A 17,650-nucleotide genomic window follows, 5' to 3' on the forward strand; every position below is an offset into this window, starting at 1 on the left:
GAGTCAGAGGTCATGGGTTCGACTCCCGGCTCTGCCACTTGTCAGCTGTGTGACTGCGGGCGAGTCACTTCACTTCTCTGGGCCTCAGTTCCCTCATCTGGAAAATGGGGATTAACCGTGAGCCTCACGTGGGACGACCCGATGACCCTGTATCTACCCCAGCGCTTAGAACAGTGCTCTGCACATAGTAAGCGCTTAACAAATACCAACGTTATTATTAGAATTATTATGTGGAGGAACCGGTGAGAAGTCAGCTCGGATTAAGCTCCTGGAGAATGTCAAGGAGATGGGAAGGGTGGAAGGAGAAGAAGAACAGCTGCGGGCAATTTCTAGAACTGATAGAGCAGAAGAGAGTCCAGAGGACCAGAAGTGGGGGTTGCTCCCCAGAAGGGGCAACAGCAAAGCAGAAGAAGGCCCGAGGGATGGGAGAGTCTTCACTTGAGGAAATCAAGCATGAGGAGGAGGGATTGGAGGAGGTAGTGGGGTCCCCAAAAGACAAGAATTGCAAGGGTTGGGTGCAAAGTGAAGAGTTTTCTGTCCGTTAAAAAGATGGCACTGCTAATAGTGAGACAGCATCTGTGAGTATCTCGGAGAGAGAATTTCTTTCAGCCTTTGTCCATGAAAAGACTGTAGAGTCCCCTTGCTGGTGCTTTGCTATTCAGGTGATCCCTCTGGTTAAGAAGGGAAATGTATATCTTATTGCCAGTTAGGGTTGCATTTAAGTTGTTTTACAGGAATAGTAACTGTAGTATTTATTAAGGGCTCACTGTGTGCTAAATACTGGGGTAGAGACAAGATAATCAGGTTGGATACAGTCCCTGTCCCTCCTGGGGCTAGCAGCCTAAGGAAGAGGGAGAACAAGTATTGAATCTCCATTTTACAGATGAGTTAATTGAAGCACAGAAAGGTTAATAATAATAATGTGGTATTTGTTAAGCGCTTACTATGTGCCAACCACTGTTCTAAGCGCTGGGTAATCAGGTTGTCCTACGTGGGGCTGACGGTCTCAATCCCCATTTTCCAGATGAGGTAACTGAGACACAGAGAAGTGAAGTGACCTGCACGAAGTCACACAGCTGACAGGTGGCGAAGGCGGGATTAGAACCCATGACCTCTGACTCCCAAGCCCGGGCTCTTTCCATGAACCGGCGCTGCTTCTCGTGAGTAAATATGATTGATTGACTGACTGAGGATCCCGGTTCAGGAGTTTGGACCAACATCTCTGGGAACTCTTGCAGAGCAGGCCCTGCAGGTGGGGTAGGCCTCTAGTCCGGCGACCATGGCAACGGGAGGCTTTTCTCTGGTCAAAAAATCTTCAAAATTTCAAAAACCAATTTGGAAACCAAGTCGGAATCAAGCTCAAATAAAAAGGGGAGCTGGTATCCTCGGAAAACACAGCATTGGTGTGGCGAAGGACTGACGGAAAAAACATTTCATTCATTCATTCATTCATTCAATAGTATTTATTGAGCGCTTACTATGTGCAGAGCACTGTACTAAGCGCTTGGGATGAACAGGTCGGCAACAGATAGAGACGGTCCCTGCCGTTTGACGGGCTTACGGTCTAATCGGGGGAGACGGACAGACGAGAACGATGGCGATAAATAGAGTCGAGGGGAAGAACATCTCGTAAAAACAATGGCGACTAAACAGAATCGAGGCGATGTACAGTTCATTAACAAAATAAATAGGGTAATGGAAATATATACAGTTGAGAAACACTTCCCCGTTGCCTCTGTGCTACCTCTCCAAACAAGGCACTTCTGGCCGGGGAAGACGGTTGAAAAGGGCAAGGTTCAGAGTCCAGGTGCCAGTGAGACTGACCCACGTATGGCAGAGAGCCCCGGAACGGTCCTGGCAAGCAGTGGGCCGGCTTCCGTTCGCAAGTGGAAACTGGGCCTCATCTGTTAGAACTCAGGCCTCTTCAGTCCACGAGTGGCCATGTGGACTTCTGAAAAGCCCCCAGTTTTCCAACAGAAGCTAAAAGGAGCTGGTGTAATCTAGTTCGAATGTGCCATATGTCTCACAACGGGCATCTGCGTTATGACCCGGCGGAGGTGGAAGAAATCATTTATCTAGCTCCAATACAAAACTGCCTTAGTTACCGTTAATCTAAAATCTGTGCTCAATCCCGACGGAGAATCATCTAAATAGGAAATCAGAGTCGTTTTCATTCTCCCTCCCTGAAGAAATGCCATTAAAGGGCTTTTATTTTTTGCCAAGCAAGATCATGGGACTTTGGGAAGGCAACAGAAAATTTGAGGGCTCCGGGAGTTTCTGTAGACGACAAGCAGTATTCCCAAATGGGTTGTTTTTTTGTGAAAGTAGGAAGGTTCGAGCATTTGGGCGCAAGGGTGGATTTGGCAGGGTTTTGGTCAGCTTTTCGACTGGGTTAGATGGAATATTTTGGTCAGAAGGACCAGCCTGTACGCGTGGTCTATATGTTAGGTAGTGGTGGGACTGATGACCGTATCTCTGCTGGCCAACAGTATTGCTCACTCCCTTCTATCTCACTGTCAACCAATTTCCCACACCCTCCCCCTAGTCTGGAACTTCCTCACCCTGCACATACGCTCACCACTCTTCCCCATCCTCAGAGCACTGTCGAAGTCACGTCTCCTCCAAGATTCCTTCCCCGAATAAGGAAGGAAGGAATCGTCCTTTTTCAGCAGCTCCCTCTCCCTTCTGCTTCATCCTTTGGGTACTTGGTATTCACCCCACCCTCAACCTCGCAGCCCATACGTCTTCTACTGTCTACGACCGCCGTCGAGTCATCTCCGACCCATAGCGGCGCCCTCCTCAGAAGGTCCCGTCTTCTGTCGTGAAGTAATTCCGGTGTGTGTATCCGCAGAGTTTGGTAAAGATACAGAGGTGGTTTACCGATGCCGCCTTCTGCCCGGTAGAACCTTGACTCTCTGTCGTTATCTTTGATTAAGGTTTTGATCACTCGATCGACCTCCTTCTGATTCTTTCCCATGCTGCTGCTGCCCAGCACGGCTGAATTGACTTTGTCGACGTTTTGGCTTAGTCCTTTCCATTGTGGGTAGTCCAATATGGCACAGCTCTAAGCTTCATCAGCGTACACAGACTCTCCTGACACGATAAGGCGTCGAGTCATAAGAGACTTACATGCGTATCTTAAAAGTGGATATTATAAATTGTTCATTCATATTAATGTCTGCTCCCCCCCTTTAAGCTGTGAGCTCACTGAGGGCAGGGAACGTGCCCGCCAACTCTTTATATTGTACTCTCGCAAGTGCCTGGTGCAATGCTCTGCACACGGTTGGTGCTCGATAAATACCACCGATGACGACGATGATGATGAATCCAGTCCACTGCCGATGGTCGGGAGTCCAAGGAGCCATCTGGGACATTCTGCTGGGCTCTGTGAGGGATTGATCTGTAGGCAATGTTTCTCTTCAATATTTCCTCTCTTGAGGACCACTGGTAATTAAATGTCCTGAGAAACTTCCTCCGTAGTAATAATGACGACGGTGTACGTTAAACACTGAATACGAGCTGATCCCCGGAGCAGATACAAGATAATATCTTGAGGGCAGGAATCACGTCTCATTCACTCAATCGTATTTACTGAGCGCTTACTACGTGCAGAGCACTGTACTAAGCGCTTGGAACGAACAAATCGGTAACAGATACAGTCCCTGCCCTTATAGTCTAATCGGGGGAGACAGGCAGACAAGAACAATAGCAATAAATAGGATCAAGGGGATGAACATCTCATTAAGACAATAGCAAATAAATAGAATCAAGGTGATGTACATCTCACCTTGATTCTATTCATTTGCTCTGCGGTGCTCTCCCAAGTGCTCGGTGCCGTGCTGTGCACACAGGAGTTGCAGGGCCTAATGGAAAGACCATTAGGGAGTTGGAGGACTTGGGTTCTGATCCTGGCTCTGCCATGTGGCTGCCATGTGCCCTTGGGCAAGACACTTGGCTTCTCTGTGCTTCAGATGCCTCACGTGTAGGGTGTGGATTTAATGCCTATTTTCATTGCTGTTTGGATTGTGAGCCTTGGGTGGGACAGGAATTATGTCTGGCCCGCTCATCCTGTACCTTCCCTAGTACTTAGAGCAATATTTGACTCATGGTAAACACTTAAAAATGACACATGAATAGAGCACGGACCTGGGACTCAGAAGGACCTGGGTTATTCCCGGCTCAGCCTGTCTGCTGTGTGACCTTGGGCCTTAGTTTCTTCATCTGGGGAATGATACTAGGAGTCCCGTGTGTCAGGCCCTAGCGTGTAGTACAGTGCCTGGCACGTAGTTAATTTTTAACAGGCCCAAAAAAATCTGCAGGCCCATCAAGCAGTCTGGTCCTGGGGAAGCTGCCAAGCAATATTCTCCACACTTCCTGAATCAGGAAAAGGTTGGGGACCCTTGATAGGCTGGGCTATTCACTCCAGACCTGGCTTTGAATAATATTAACAATAATATGGTACTAATAATTGTGATATTTGTTCTTATAACTATTTATTAAATGCCAAGTTCTGTATTAAGCACTATGGTGGGTACAGGTTAATTAAGTTGGTCACAGTCCCCATCCCAAGTGGGGCTCACAGTCTAAAGGGAACCCTATTTATTTTGTTAATGAAATGTACATCGCCTCGATTCTATTTAGTCGCCATTGTTTTTACGAGATGTTCTTCCCCTCGACTCTATTTATCGCCATCGTTCTCGTCTGTCCGTCTCCCCCGATTAGACCGTAAGCCCGTCAAACGGCAGGGACCGTCTCTATCTGTTGCCGACTTGTTCATTCCAAGCGCTTAGTACAGTGCTCTGCACATAGTAAGCACTCAATAAATACTATTGAATGAATGAATGAACGGAGAACAGACACCTTTGGCCCATTTTACAGATGAGGAAACTCATGCCTATCGGGAATGGGAACATCAAGGGTTCCAGGCACTGGAGAGTAGTCAGGTGGGAGGAGAGGCTCATGAACGATTTCATTTCTCTGTGTAAACACCGCATATACATTATCCCAGTCAGTTTGAAATGACACAGGAGCAGGGGAGGATTTGTGCAGTTTTACCGGTCTTTGAGAATGGCAGTTTTGATAAGGCAGAAAATCTTACGGTTGACTCAGATCTTAAACAAGGTTCATAAAGTACAGCCTAAATTCATATTTCCAACCGGTCTCTTTCAGTCAGACCGTGGGAGCCACCCAGACTTTCGAGAGAGATCCATAGTCCCTCCGTGAAAGCTAAGGCGGGAGAGATGATATTTCAGTAGAAAATAGCAAACACAGAAAGCCGCGGTCTCGGTACAGGAAAACTCAGCGGTACTTCATACTTCGACACATTTTGATTTAAGGAGGAGGATCATTATTTATAATCTCGAATCACTATGTTTAACAACTTCGGGCTAGACTTCAAGAAGCTTCAGGCCACAAAGAGATCATGTTTTACAGCTGAAATTTACTCAGCTATAATTTTGAATCATATAAATCATGACCGGGCTTATCAAGTGATCAGAGCCGGGTTTTATTCCCTCCCCCCCCCCCCCGGCCCCTCCCCGCCGCCCCGTGGATAGTCTAGTAAGTGACTAAAGACGTGCTGATGAATTGTAAAAGAAGACATTGTCTAGTGATGGTGAAATTTTAATCGACCCCTTTTTTAGCGATACTGTGGAGAGAGAACCCACAGGATTCGCTGACAGATTGAATAGGCCGGTGGGATGAGAGAGATGATTCGAGGACTACGTTAGGGTTACGGGATTGTGAAGCAGGGAAAATGATGGTGTAGTGAATAGAGCCCGGGCCTGGGAGTGAGAAGGTCGTGGGTCCTGATCCTGACTCCACCACTTCTCTGCGTGTGACCTCGGTAAAGTCATTTCACTTCTCTGTGCCTCAGTTACCTCATCTGTAAAATGGGGATTGAGCCTGGGGAGCCCCTCATGGGAAGGGGACTGTGTCCAACCTCATTTGCTTGTATCTACCCTAGGGCTTAGTACGGTGTCTGGCACACGGTGAGTGCTTAACATATACCACAAGTATTATTATTAGATCATGGGTTCTGATCCCGGCTCCGTCACTTGTCAGCTGTGTGACCTAGGGCAAGTCACTTAAATTCTCTGTGCCTCATTTACCTCATCTGTAAAATGGGGATCAAGACTGTGAGCCCCACTTGAGACAACCTGATCACCTTGTGTATCCTCCCCCAGCGCTTAGAACAGTGCTTTGCACATAGTAAGTGCTTAACAAATGCCATCATTACTATTGTTTTTTTTTTTTATTACTTTGGTGATAGGAAAGTCAGGGCCAGGACAGAGTTTGGGTGAGAAGGTGAGGAGTGCTGTTTTGGACCACTGATTGACTAATTGATTGAACTCTAAACCACAGATTGACTGATTGATTGAACCCTAACCTTTTGTTCACAATCCCACAATTTAGGAGCCAGGTCCTGATTCCTATTTCATTTAATGTATTTAGTGACCCCTGATATACCCAACTGTACCTAGTTTCTGGATAGGGGAAGGAAAGGGAGCAAAGAGGGAGGGAGGAAGAAGGTAGGGATGAAACAATCTCTAGAGCAGAGAAAAGGCTGAAGGTAATCAATCGATCAGTCAAGCAATGGTATTTATTGAGCGCTCACTGTGTGTAGAGCACTATAGTAAAACACTTGGGAGACTACAATATAACCGAGTTGGTAGACTCATTATCGGCCCAGAGGGAACTTACAGCCTAGAGGAAGATTGGATCTTTTATCATGACCGTTTGTCCATTTTTACTCTTTACCAAGGATTTAGTGTATACAGAGCAGTAATAATAATAATAATGGCATATGTTAAGCGCTTACTACCTGCAAAGCACTGTTCTAAGTGTAGGGAGGATACAAGGTGATCAGGCTGTCCCAGGTGAGGCTCCCAGTCTTAATCCCCATTTTACAGATGAGGGAAGTGAGGCTCAGAGAAGTGAAGTGACTTGCCCAAAGTCACACAGCCGACAAGCGGCGGAGCCGGGATTTGAACCCGTGACCTCTGACTCCCCAGCCCGTGCTCTTTCCACTGAGCCACGCTGTACCGTTGCAGCTGCTTGGGGGGATATGCCATGTACAGAAAACATGTTAAGTCTCTTACAAACTGTAAGACCACAAAGAAAAGACTGTGGAATGGGGTCCTGCATCGCTTGGCAGAACACGGGGAGTTTCTCCAGAGGCGGACAATGGGGAACTGGACGCCCGGTGAGACACCCAGTGAGTTAGTAAGCAAATTATGATCATCTAAAGAACGGCTGAATTAATTCTTGAATGAATTCAATTCAATTTAATTCTTTAAGTCGACAGGAAGCCGTCGACTTATAACATTTCGAGTTAAGACGAGTGGTTCTTACATTTCTAAATTTCAGTCGGTGATATTTCTTGTGTGCTTACTGTGTGCAGGACACTGTAATAAGCGCTTGGAGAGAACAGTACAGTAGAGTTGGTCGACACAATGCCTTAGGAGGATTAACTTCCTCAGCTCCGCATCACTTTTACCCATATCTATAAATTACAAATCAAACATGAGACATTATTTTTTTATGTCAACGTCCGTCTCCCCTCTACACTCTAAGCTTGTTGCGGGCAGGGCACGTATCTGCTAACCGTCGCGTTGTACTCTCCCAAGTGTTTAGCACGGCGCTCTGCAGATAGTAAATTCTCGGTAAATATGACTGATGCCGATGAGTTCCAATCCCGACTCTGCCTCTTGTCTGCTGTGTGACCTTGGGCAAGTTGCTTCACTTCTCTGGGCCTCAGTCACCTCATCTGGAAAATGGGGATAGAGACCGTGAGCCCCACGTGGGACAGGGACTGTGTCCAATCCGATCCCACCCCAGCACTTAGTACAGTGCCTGGCACATACCACGGTTATTATTATTATTATTCTCCCTATCAATAGTATTTAACATTTACTAAGATCTTGGGAGAGTTCAATGCAACAGAGTTGGTAAACACGTTTCCTGCCCATCACAGGCTTTTACAGTCTGCAATAACGATCACCCGTGGGCAAATGAAGGAATGCCCATAGTGCATGTCTGCCCCACTCCGTCGTATTGTGCGCGCCTGAATTCTTAGTGCAGTGTTCTGCAAACCGTAAGCAGTCAATAAATACCACTGATTGTGCGCTGGGCCGCACAGAGAAAGAAGGCTGACCCTCCACTCCCATTTCATCTTGTTTAAACATGCCCGGGAGGGTAAACCCCCCTATTCTCCCCACTGTACCAGGGGAAGACTAAGATTCCTTATTTTTAATTATATTAAACCACACGTTACGTGAGGTCATAATTTAAGAAGAAATATGAAGGATTAAAGAGGCATATCCCCAAATATCAAATTGGGAGGCAACTTTTTTTTCCAAATACTTTTTCTCCCATTTCATTTTTATCCCAGGCGGCCTTTTAGTATTGTGTTCTTTTGTCATTCCAATCTTTGTCCTTCTTTTCTCTCACTTACCGGGTTTAAAAATGGTGAAAGTTTCACATTATTTCAGATTATTAGGCTGTCAACTTCAGCTGTATCCTCTCAGCTCTTTGCCATTTACCGGGTTTCTTTTCTTTGTGCCTCAATCACAGATTTCCAGCCTAAGCGTGTAGCGGCGTGAAACTGGGAAAGAGCCCCCAAAGTATCTATCTGACTTCACTTCTGTATGGCACGAGATCGTACGCACAGATGAAGCAGCGTGGTCTAGTGGAAGCGCACGGTCCCGGGAGTCAGATGGACCTGGGTTCTAGATTTTTCTCCACCGCCTGCCCTTCGTATGATCTTCGCTTCTCTCGGCCTCATCCGTCTCACCTGTTTGTTCATCCCCTCGATTCTATTTATTGCCACCGTTTTTGTCCGTCTCCCCCGATTAGACCGTAAGCCCGTCGAAGGGCAGGGACCGTCTCTATCTGTCACCGATTTGTCCATTCCAAGCGCTTAGTACAGCGCTCTGCACATAGTAAGCGCTCGATAAATACTATTGAATGAATGAATCTGTTAAATGGGGATTAAGACTGAGAGCCCAGTGTGGGATCCAACCCGATTAGGGCAGTTCCTGGCACAAAGTAAGTGCTTAACAAATGCCTTAGGTATGGTTGTTATTAGTATTATTATCATTAGATTATAACATATATGATAAATTTTTTATGTTAATGTGCGTCTCCGCCTCTAGGCTGTAGCTTGCTGTGGGCAGGGAAAGTTTCTGCGAACTCTGTTGTATTGTGCTCTCAGAGGGCTTAGTAGAGTGGTCTACGCCTTGTAAGTGCTTAATGAATACCACTGACTGATGACTGGACTGATAGATTCTGTGAGATAATTTACAGTGAAGTACAATGAGGTGTAGAAGTGGTTGAATCCTGCAAAGCACAAATTTCAGTCCAACTAACCATAAGCCCTGACCTTGAGTTCAGTGGAAAAAAATAATTTTCCTGTAGGGTTCCAAGGTAATTGCATACTTGTCTCTCTCAAAAAATTACCATAACAATAGCAATGAAACCGAGAATTTCTTTGCAAAAAGATACCGTTATTGGTTTTTTCAAATGAATTCCAGAGTCTTTGTTTTACCTGCCTAATCATGACAACATTGATGTATGCGTCTTTTCATTAAATTGTTTCAGCTCACAGACAAATGTGATAAAATGACAAATTCATGATTACAAATGAATAGAAAGAAACCTTTTTATCCCTTTTTTAACAGAGAGATAGTACTAACGATAATGACGATAATAGCAAATGTTATTTTTTAAGTGCTTACGAAGTGTCATGCACAGTGCTAACTGCCGGGGAGATACAAGAAGATCAGGCTGGACGCAGTCCAAAGTGAAGCGCGTAGTCTTAATCCCCATTTTACAGATAAGGTAACCGAGGCAGAGAGAAGGTAAATGATTTGTCCAAGGCGGCACAGCGGACAAGTGGTCGAGCTGGGATTAGAACCCAGGACCTCCGACTCCTTCTAGTGCTCATTTAGCTGGACATTTCTGCGGTGGCACATTTTTATTATGCGTTTTGGATTGCAGGAAATGGTTGAGAAATTGGGGAACGGTCCTCTGATAGTACTGTAATACTGATAATCCCTCTAGAATGTAAATCCCTTGTGGGCAGGGAACGTATCTACTAACCCTGTTGTAAGTAAGTGATGGTATTTGTTGAGCGCGTCCTACGTGCCAAGCTCTGTTCTTAGCACCGAGGTAGATACGAGGCAATCAGGTTGTCCCACGTGGGGCTCACGGTCTTGGTCCCCATTTTCCAGATGAGGGAACTGAGGCACAGAGAAGTTTAGCTGACGAGTGGCAGAGCTGGAATTAGAACCCATGACCTCTGACTCCCAAGCCCGTGTTCTTTATTGTATTTTTCCAAGTGCTTAGTATAGTGGCATCAGTAAATACCACTGACTGATGGATGGATCGATTGATATATGTCTGTCTGGAGAGAGTGCCTTGTGCTGTTCAAAGAGAATTGTGCGCCCGTGTACTGCATCTGGCAAGACTGAAGAACTATAGGGCAATTTTCCATTAATCTGAGTTTGTTCAAGAATGCTATCCCCACACTGTTAAAATCAATCCATCAGTGGTCTTTGTTGAGCACTCGCCGTGTGCAGAGCACTGAACCGAGTGCCCGGGGGAGTGGAGAGACCGTTGTTTCAGCTGAAAGGCTCTCTGTTTACTGTACTTTAATTTATTTGCCCAAGTGAAAAGATCCTTTGTCATTTCCTTATCACCCTTTTCCTTTGTGAATTAAAAATAGCAAATTTAACTATTTTGTTGGCGCCTTGGAGGTCTATGTGAATTGGCATAGGAGAAAACCTCAGGATTTTCCTGTAGCGGTTATCTGGCGATCGTTTCCCTGAAAATTGATATCAAAGGAAAAGAAATTCCGTGTTGCATTGTTCCGGGCGGTGCATTGGTTTTCGACGTAGAGCGCCACATTAATATTGTACCGGAAGGACCGGCTAAATTTTCAGCTTGGAGGACTGAGGCTAGGAAAGAGCTGAGCTCTTCAGTTACTGCTGTCTCAGCTAAAAAAACACCGGATAAAATGATGCATTGCCGTTTAGGCAGCAGAAATAACCGATAGGGCCGAGATGGCACAGAAGCACGACGTTCATCTTTAGAGAAAGCATTTTTCGAATGAAAATATATGCAGATAAGCTTTGTGAAATTGAAGACTCTGATCAAATGTACAATTTAGACGTTTAATTGAACTTTTTTATTGGCTTTTACAAGATGATTCTACTTGACGTATATACGCAATTAACTTTTAGAAAGTAGCTCAGACGGGTAATGTTGCTCCACGGCGTACTCCTTTCCAGTGCTGATGGGACGGCGGTTTGATGAAATTTTGGAAATGGGAGTAACAGAAAAGCTGAGAGAATTTTCTGAGTTTCCCTGAGGTACTTGCCCGTCAAAAATAGACATTTGCCTGTAGACGAAGGGCCTCTCGTGTGGGTAGAAGTCTCCATTCAAAGGGTGTACGGTTGCCTTTTCTCCTCATATTCCGGGTTATATTATCAACATTATTATATCGAGAAGCAGTCTTGCCTAGTGGCTAGAGTAGGGCCTGGGATTCCAAAGGATCTGGGTTTTAATTCCGGCTCCTCCACTTGTCTGTTGTGTTACCCTGAGTCATTTCACTTCTCTGTGCCTCAGTTCCCCCATCTGTAAAAGGGAGATTAAGACTTTGAGCTCTATGGGACATGGACTGTGTCCAACTCAATTCTCTTACCTACACCCCAGCCCTTAGTACAGTGCCTGGGTCAGAGTAAACACTTAACACACACTATTAAAAAAAACCCTCACAGTCGCTAATGTATCTGCATTTCCCGACAGATTAAGGTATTCTTCTCTGCCTTTGTTGATGATAATAATAATAATAATAATACTCTGTCCCAGGCCCCGTATTAAGCGCTGAGGTGGATACCAGCAAATCGGATAGGACAAAATCCCTGTCCCACGTGAGACCCGTGAGCCCGTGAGGTTTCACTGCACTGGCAGAGCCCTAGGCTGGAATGCCAGTGACCGTGGCCTGGAGGGTTTGATTTTCGGGTCTCCGAGGGCAATTCCCGATCGTAAAAATGAAGAGTTTCCCTCGTCGCTGAAGCCCCCGTGTGTTGTTCAAACGTCACGGCCTCCACGCTAGGGTCCCCGGGACTCCAGTTTGATCCTTGAGGCCAAATGAGTCAGTGGCGGAACAAGTGCTCGATAGATCACAACAAACTCAGATTCAAATAGGTGCTTCACGGGGACTACCTCGCGAGAGAGGAACCCCTCATTTATTTCAGAGCAGAGTCGGGTTTACCGTACTTAATGGTGGATATAGCAAATATTACTATTCAAACAACAACCCCAGCACAGCTATCCTTTAAAGTAGTAAACAGTAATCAGGATCAATTCCAGGATGCCTAATAATCAAATTACTTTAATCACCAATTAATCCATTATCTCTGTTTTGCAAAGAAGGGCTGCTGCTCTTCAATATTTAGAAAAACAATGAAGGCCACATTCATCATATTAGACAAAAACCTAATTAAAACATAAATTCTCTGGTAATCGTTTCAGCTCCTGTTCCGTTCCCAGATCTTTTCTCCCGCCATCCATTTTTTTCCTCCCTCATCCCTCCTTATCCCTCTTTCCATCTTGCAAAGCGGGGCGGCCCGGCGGAAGGGTCGCAGACCCCGGGAGTCGGAGGACCTGGGTTCTTATCTCTGCCCCTCGCCTGCTGTGGAACCTTGGGCAAATCACTTCTCTTCTCTGTTCCCCAGTTCCCTAAGTTGTAAAATGGGGATCCGGTAGGATGGGGAAGAGATGCCGCTTTCCCCTCCCGGACGGTAAGCTCGTCGTGTCTATCGTTGCAGCGTAATTCCCGGGCACTTAGTACAGTACTCTGCTCAGAGTAAGTGCTCGATAAATGTGATCGAATAAGTTGATTAAGGAAGGCGGGGGGAGGGGGGGGGGGAAGATGGCCTCGGTAGTGATGAGGTCACGGGTTCTAATCCTTACTGTGTGCCGGGTGCTTATCCAACTGCCGGGGAAGATACAAGCTAACAGGGGACTCTCCTTTTTACAGACGACGGAGAAGAGGCGCAGAAGAGTTAAGTGACTCGCCTGGGGTCGCCCAGCGGATAAGTTGGCTTCGAACCCAGCTCTTCTGACTCCCAGGACTGTGTTCTATCCCTTAGGTCAAGGCCGCTTCTCCAATCTGGAAGGGAATGTGGGGAAAACCGGAGCGGGTGGGCACGGGTCAGAAATGGCATCCGTGTCAGAAATGATGGATGATGGATGTGGCACAAATGGCAGAAATGGCACGGGCGTCCTTTCTGACGTTCGTGTCGTTCATTTTTTTCGGGGGAAAACGTCACTTTTCCTGGGAAACAATGTCAGTTTCCCCCGGGGGGAAAAAGGTGTCGATTTTCCCAGGGAAGTATGGCAGGTCTTCCGGGGGGAAATGCCATCTTTTTTCCGGAGGAAAACGCAGTCTATTTTCTGTCGATTTTCACCAGAGGAATTGTCGATCTGTCCCCGGGGAAATCTTTTTCTTCCCTGGAGGCAATGTATTTATCCCTGGAGAAAATCGTTCGTTGATCCCGGGGGAAAACTTTGTCTCCTTTTCCTTCCCTGGGAAAACAGACTTTTGAAGAGACTTTGTGGAGTACCTGGGGAATTTTGTCCCCGGTGAATACTCTCCCACCCTGGGAGATTGCTAAACGGTCCCCGGGGAAATTCATGCTTTGGACAGGGCCACCGAGTCTTTTTAAACTAGGGAAGACCATGAACATTTTCATTCCCAGGTGAATACTTTTCCACCCAGGGAGATGGCTAATTGGCCCTGGGGGTTTTCGTGGTTTCCACCTGGGGAGATGGCTAATTGATCCCCGGGGAAATATTGCGGTCTGGAGCTGTGCGTGGGTTTTTACCCGGGAAGACACGGAGCCGGTCTCGTTACCGGGCAGATACTTTTCCACCGGGAAGACCGCTATTTGATCCCCTGGGAAAATTGCTGCCCAAAACAGTCTGGGGTATTTTCCCGGGAAGAAACGGGGCCGCTTTCAATGCCGGGCAAATACTAATGGATCCCCGGGGGAATATTCTGGCCTGGACCCTTGTTTGGGTATTTACCCGGAAAGCGGAGCGGCTAAAGTTGTTGGGCAAACACTTTTCCACCGGGGGTCGCCAATTCATCCCCGGGGGGATATTGTGGCCTGGAACCTTGCTTGGGTATTTACCCGGGAAGAGACAGAGCTGCTTTCATTGCCGGGCAAATATTTTTCCACCGGGGAAAACGCTAATTGATCCCCGGGGAGATTTACGCCCCCGTACTATCTGGGTATTTACCCCGGGAAGAAACGGAGCCATTTTCAATGCCGGGCAAATACTTTTCCACCAGGGAGATCGCTAATTGATCCCCTAGGAAATATTGTGGCCTGGAACCTTGTTTGGGTATTTACCCGGAAAGAAACGGAGCAGTTCCAGTATCCGGGCAATTTCTTTTCTACCCGGGGAGATAGCTAATTAGTCCCCGGGGAAATATTGCGACTGAAACTGTCTGGGGTATTTACCCGGGAAGAAACGGGGATCACTTTCAATGCCGAGCGAATACTTTTCCACCCGGGGACGTCGCTGATTGATCCCCGGGGAAATATTCTGCCCGGACCCTTGATAGGGTATTAACCCGGAACAAAACGGAGCCCTTCCGGTTGCCGGGCAATTATTTTTTCACCGGGGAGATCGTTAATTGATCCCCGGGGAAATATTCACGGCCCAAAAACTGCCTGGGTTTTTACCCGGGGAGACGTGGAGCTGTTTTCGTTGCTGGGCAACTATTTTTTCCACCCGGGTACATCACTAATTGGTCCCCGGGGATATATTGGTTGCGGCCCAAACCTGTCTGGGCATTTTCCCCGGGAGGAAAAGGAGCTGCTCCAGTTACCGGGTAATTACTTTTCCACCGGGGGAAGCTAATTGATCCCCGGGGAATTATTTCTGGCCTGGACCCTTGTTTGGGTATTTACCCGGAACGATGCTTACCTGTTCCAGTAACCGGGTAATTTCTTTTCCACCCGGGGTGATAGCTAATTGGTCCCCAGGAAAATATCACGACCCGAAACTGTCTGGGTATTTACCCGGGAAGAAACGGGACCTCTTTCAATGCCGGGCAAATACTTTTCCACTGGGGAGGACGCTAATTGATCCCCGGGGGAATATTCTGCCCTAGACCCTTGGTTGGGTATTTACCCGGAAAGAAACGGAACAGTTCCAGTTGCCGGGTAATTACTTTCCCCCCGGGGAGATCGCTAATTTGATCCCCGGGGAAATATTTTGCGCTCGGCCGGCCTGGATATTTACCCGGGAAGAAAAGGAGCCGTTTTCTTTGCCGGGCAAATACTTTTCCACCCGGGGAAAGCTGATTGATCCCCGGGCGATTATTTTCTGGCCTGGACCCTTGTTTGGGTATTTACCCGGAAAGAGATGGCGTAATTCCAGTAGCCGGGCAATTTCTTTTCCGCCCGGGTAGTTATCTAATTGGTCCCCCGGGAAATATCACGGCCCAAAACTGTCTGGATATTTGCCCGGGAAGAAACGGGACCGCTTTCAATGCCGGGCAAATACTTTGCCCCCGGGAGGCCGCTAATTGGTCCCCGGGGAAATATTTTCTGGCATGGGCCCTTGATTGGGTATTTACCCGGAAAGAAATGGAGCAGTTCCAGTATCCGGGCAATTTCTTTTCTACCCGGGGAGATAGCTAATTTGTCCCCGGGGGAATATTTTGCGCTCGGCCGGCCTGGGTATTTACCCGGGAAGAAACGGAGCCGCTTTCCTTGCCGGGCAAATACTTTTCCGCCCGGGGAAAGCTAATTGATCCCCGGGGGTTTATTTTCTGGCCTGCACACTTGTTTGGGTATTTACCCGGAAAGCGGTGGCGTAGTTTCAGTAGCCGGGCAATTTCTTTTCCACCCGGGGAGTTATCTAATTGGTCCCCGGGAAAATATCACGGCCCAAAACTGTCTGGATATTTGCCCGGGAAGAAACGGGACCGCTTTCAATGCCGGGCAAATTCTTTTCCACCGGGAGGTCGCTAATTGATCCCCGGGGAAATATTTTCTGGCCTGGACCCTTGAATGGGTATTTACCCGGGAAGAAATGGAGCAGTTCCAGTTGCCGGGCAATTACTTTCCACCCGGGGAGATTGCTAATTGATCCCCGGGGAAATATGTGTTCGCGACCGGTCCGGGTGTATTTGCCCGGGAAGAAACGGAGCCATTGTCCTTGCCGGGCAAATACTTTTCCACCCGGGGAAAGCTAATTGATCCCCGGGGGATTATTTTTCTGCCATGGACCCTTGTTTGGGTATTTACCCGGAAAGCGATGGCGTGATTTCAGTAACCGGGCAATCTCTTTTCCACCCGGGGAGTTATCTGATTGGTCCCCGGGGAAATATCACGGCCCGAAATTGTCTGGATATTTGCCCGGGAATAAACGGGACCGCTTTCAATGCCGGGCAAATTCTTTTCCACCGGAAGCTCGCTAATTGATCCCCGGGGAAATATTTTCTGGCCTGGGCCCTTGAATGGGTATTTACCCGGAAAGAAATGGAGCAGTTCCAGTTGCCAGGCAATTACTTTCCACCCGGGGAGATTGCTAATTGATCCCCGGGGAAAATGTGTTCCCGACCGGTCCGGGTGTATTTACCCGGGAAGAAACGGAGCCATTTTCCTTGTCGGGCAAATACTTTTCCACCCGGGGAAAGCTAATTGATCCCCGGGGGATTATTTTCTGCCATGGGCCCTTGTTTGGGTATTTACCCAGAAAGAGATGGCGTGTTTTCAGTAGCCGGGCAATTTCTTTTCCACCCGGGGAGTTATCTGATTTGTCCCCGGGGAAATATCACGGCCCGAAATTGTCTGGATATTTGCCCGGGAAGAAACGGGACCGCTTTCAATGCCGGGCAAATTATTTTCCACCGGAAGCTCGCTAATTGATCCCCGGGGAAATATTTTCTGGCCTGGACCCTTGAATGGGCATTTACCCGGAAAGAAATGGAGCAGTTCCAGTTGCCGGGCAATTACTTTCCACTCGGGGAGATCGCTAATTGATCCCTGGGGGAATATTTGCGCCCAGCTGGTCTGAGTATTTGCCCGGGAAGAAGCAGCCGTTCTCCCTTGTCGGGCAAATACTTTTCCACCCGGGGAAAGCTAATTGATGCCCGGGGGTTATTTCTGGCCTGGACCCTTGCTTGGGTATTTACCCGGAAAGGAATGGAGCAGTTCCCGTAACAGGGGCAATTCCTTTTCCACCCGGGGAGTTATCTAATTGGTCCCCGGTGAAATATCACGGCCCAAAAACTGTCTGGATATTTACCCGGTAATGAAAAGGAACCGTTTCTTCCCGGGTAAATATGTTTCCGCCAGGGAGAAGCTAACCCGGAAAATGTTTTGCAAGCAGCCCGTTTGGGTATTTACCCAGGAAGAAACGGAGCTTTTCGTTGCCAGACAAATATTCTTCCACCCGGGTAGATCGCTAATTGGTCCCCGGGGAAATATTGCGGCCCGAAACTGTCTGCGTATTTATCCGGGAAGAAATGGAGCCTTTTCATTGCCGGACAAATACTTTTCCACCGGGGAGATCACTGATTGGTCCCCGGGGGAATATTGCGGCCTGGACCCTTGTTTGGGTA

General features: G+C 47.5%; 1 long non-coding RNA gene across 1 annotated transcript in view; it reads left to right on the plus strand.

Annotated features, from left to right (window-relative positions):
• LOC114812793 overlaps positions 1-8,835 on the plus strand; it is a 442,896-nt gene extending 434,061 nt beyond the window's left edge. The window contains exon 3 of the long non-coding RNA XR_003760420.1: positions 8,575-8,835. This is a non-coding gene — a long non-coding RNA (uncharacterized LOC114812793). The remainder of the gene's footprint in view (positions 1-8,574) is intronic.
• The last annotated feature ends 8,815 nt before the right edge of the window (positions 8,836-17,650 follow it).

This window comes from Ornithorhynchus anatinus, chromosome 6 (genome assembly GCF_004115215.2).
Source record: "Ornithorhynchus anatinus isolate Pmale09 chromosome 6, mOrnAna1.pri.v4, whole genome shotgun sequence".
Taxonomy (NCBI): domain Eukaryota; kingdom Metazoa; phylum Chordata; class Mammalia; order Monotremata; family Ornithorhynchidae; genus Ornithorhynchus; species Ornithorhynchus anatinus.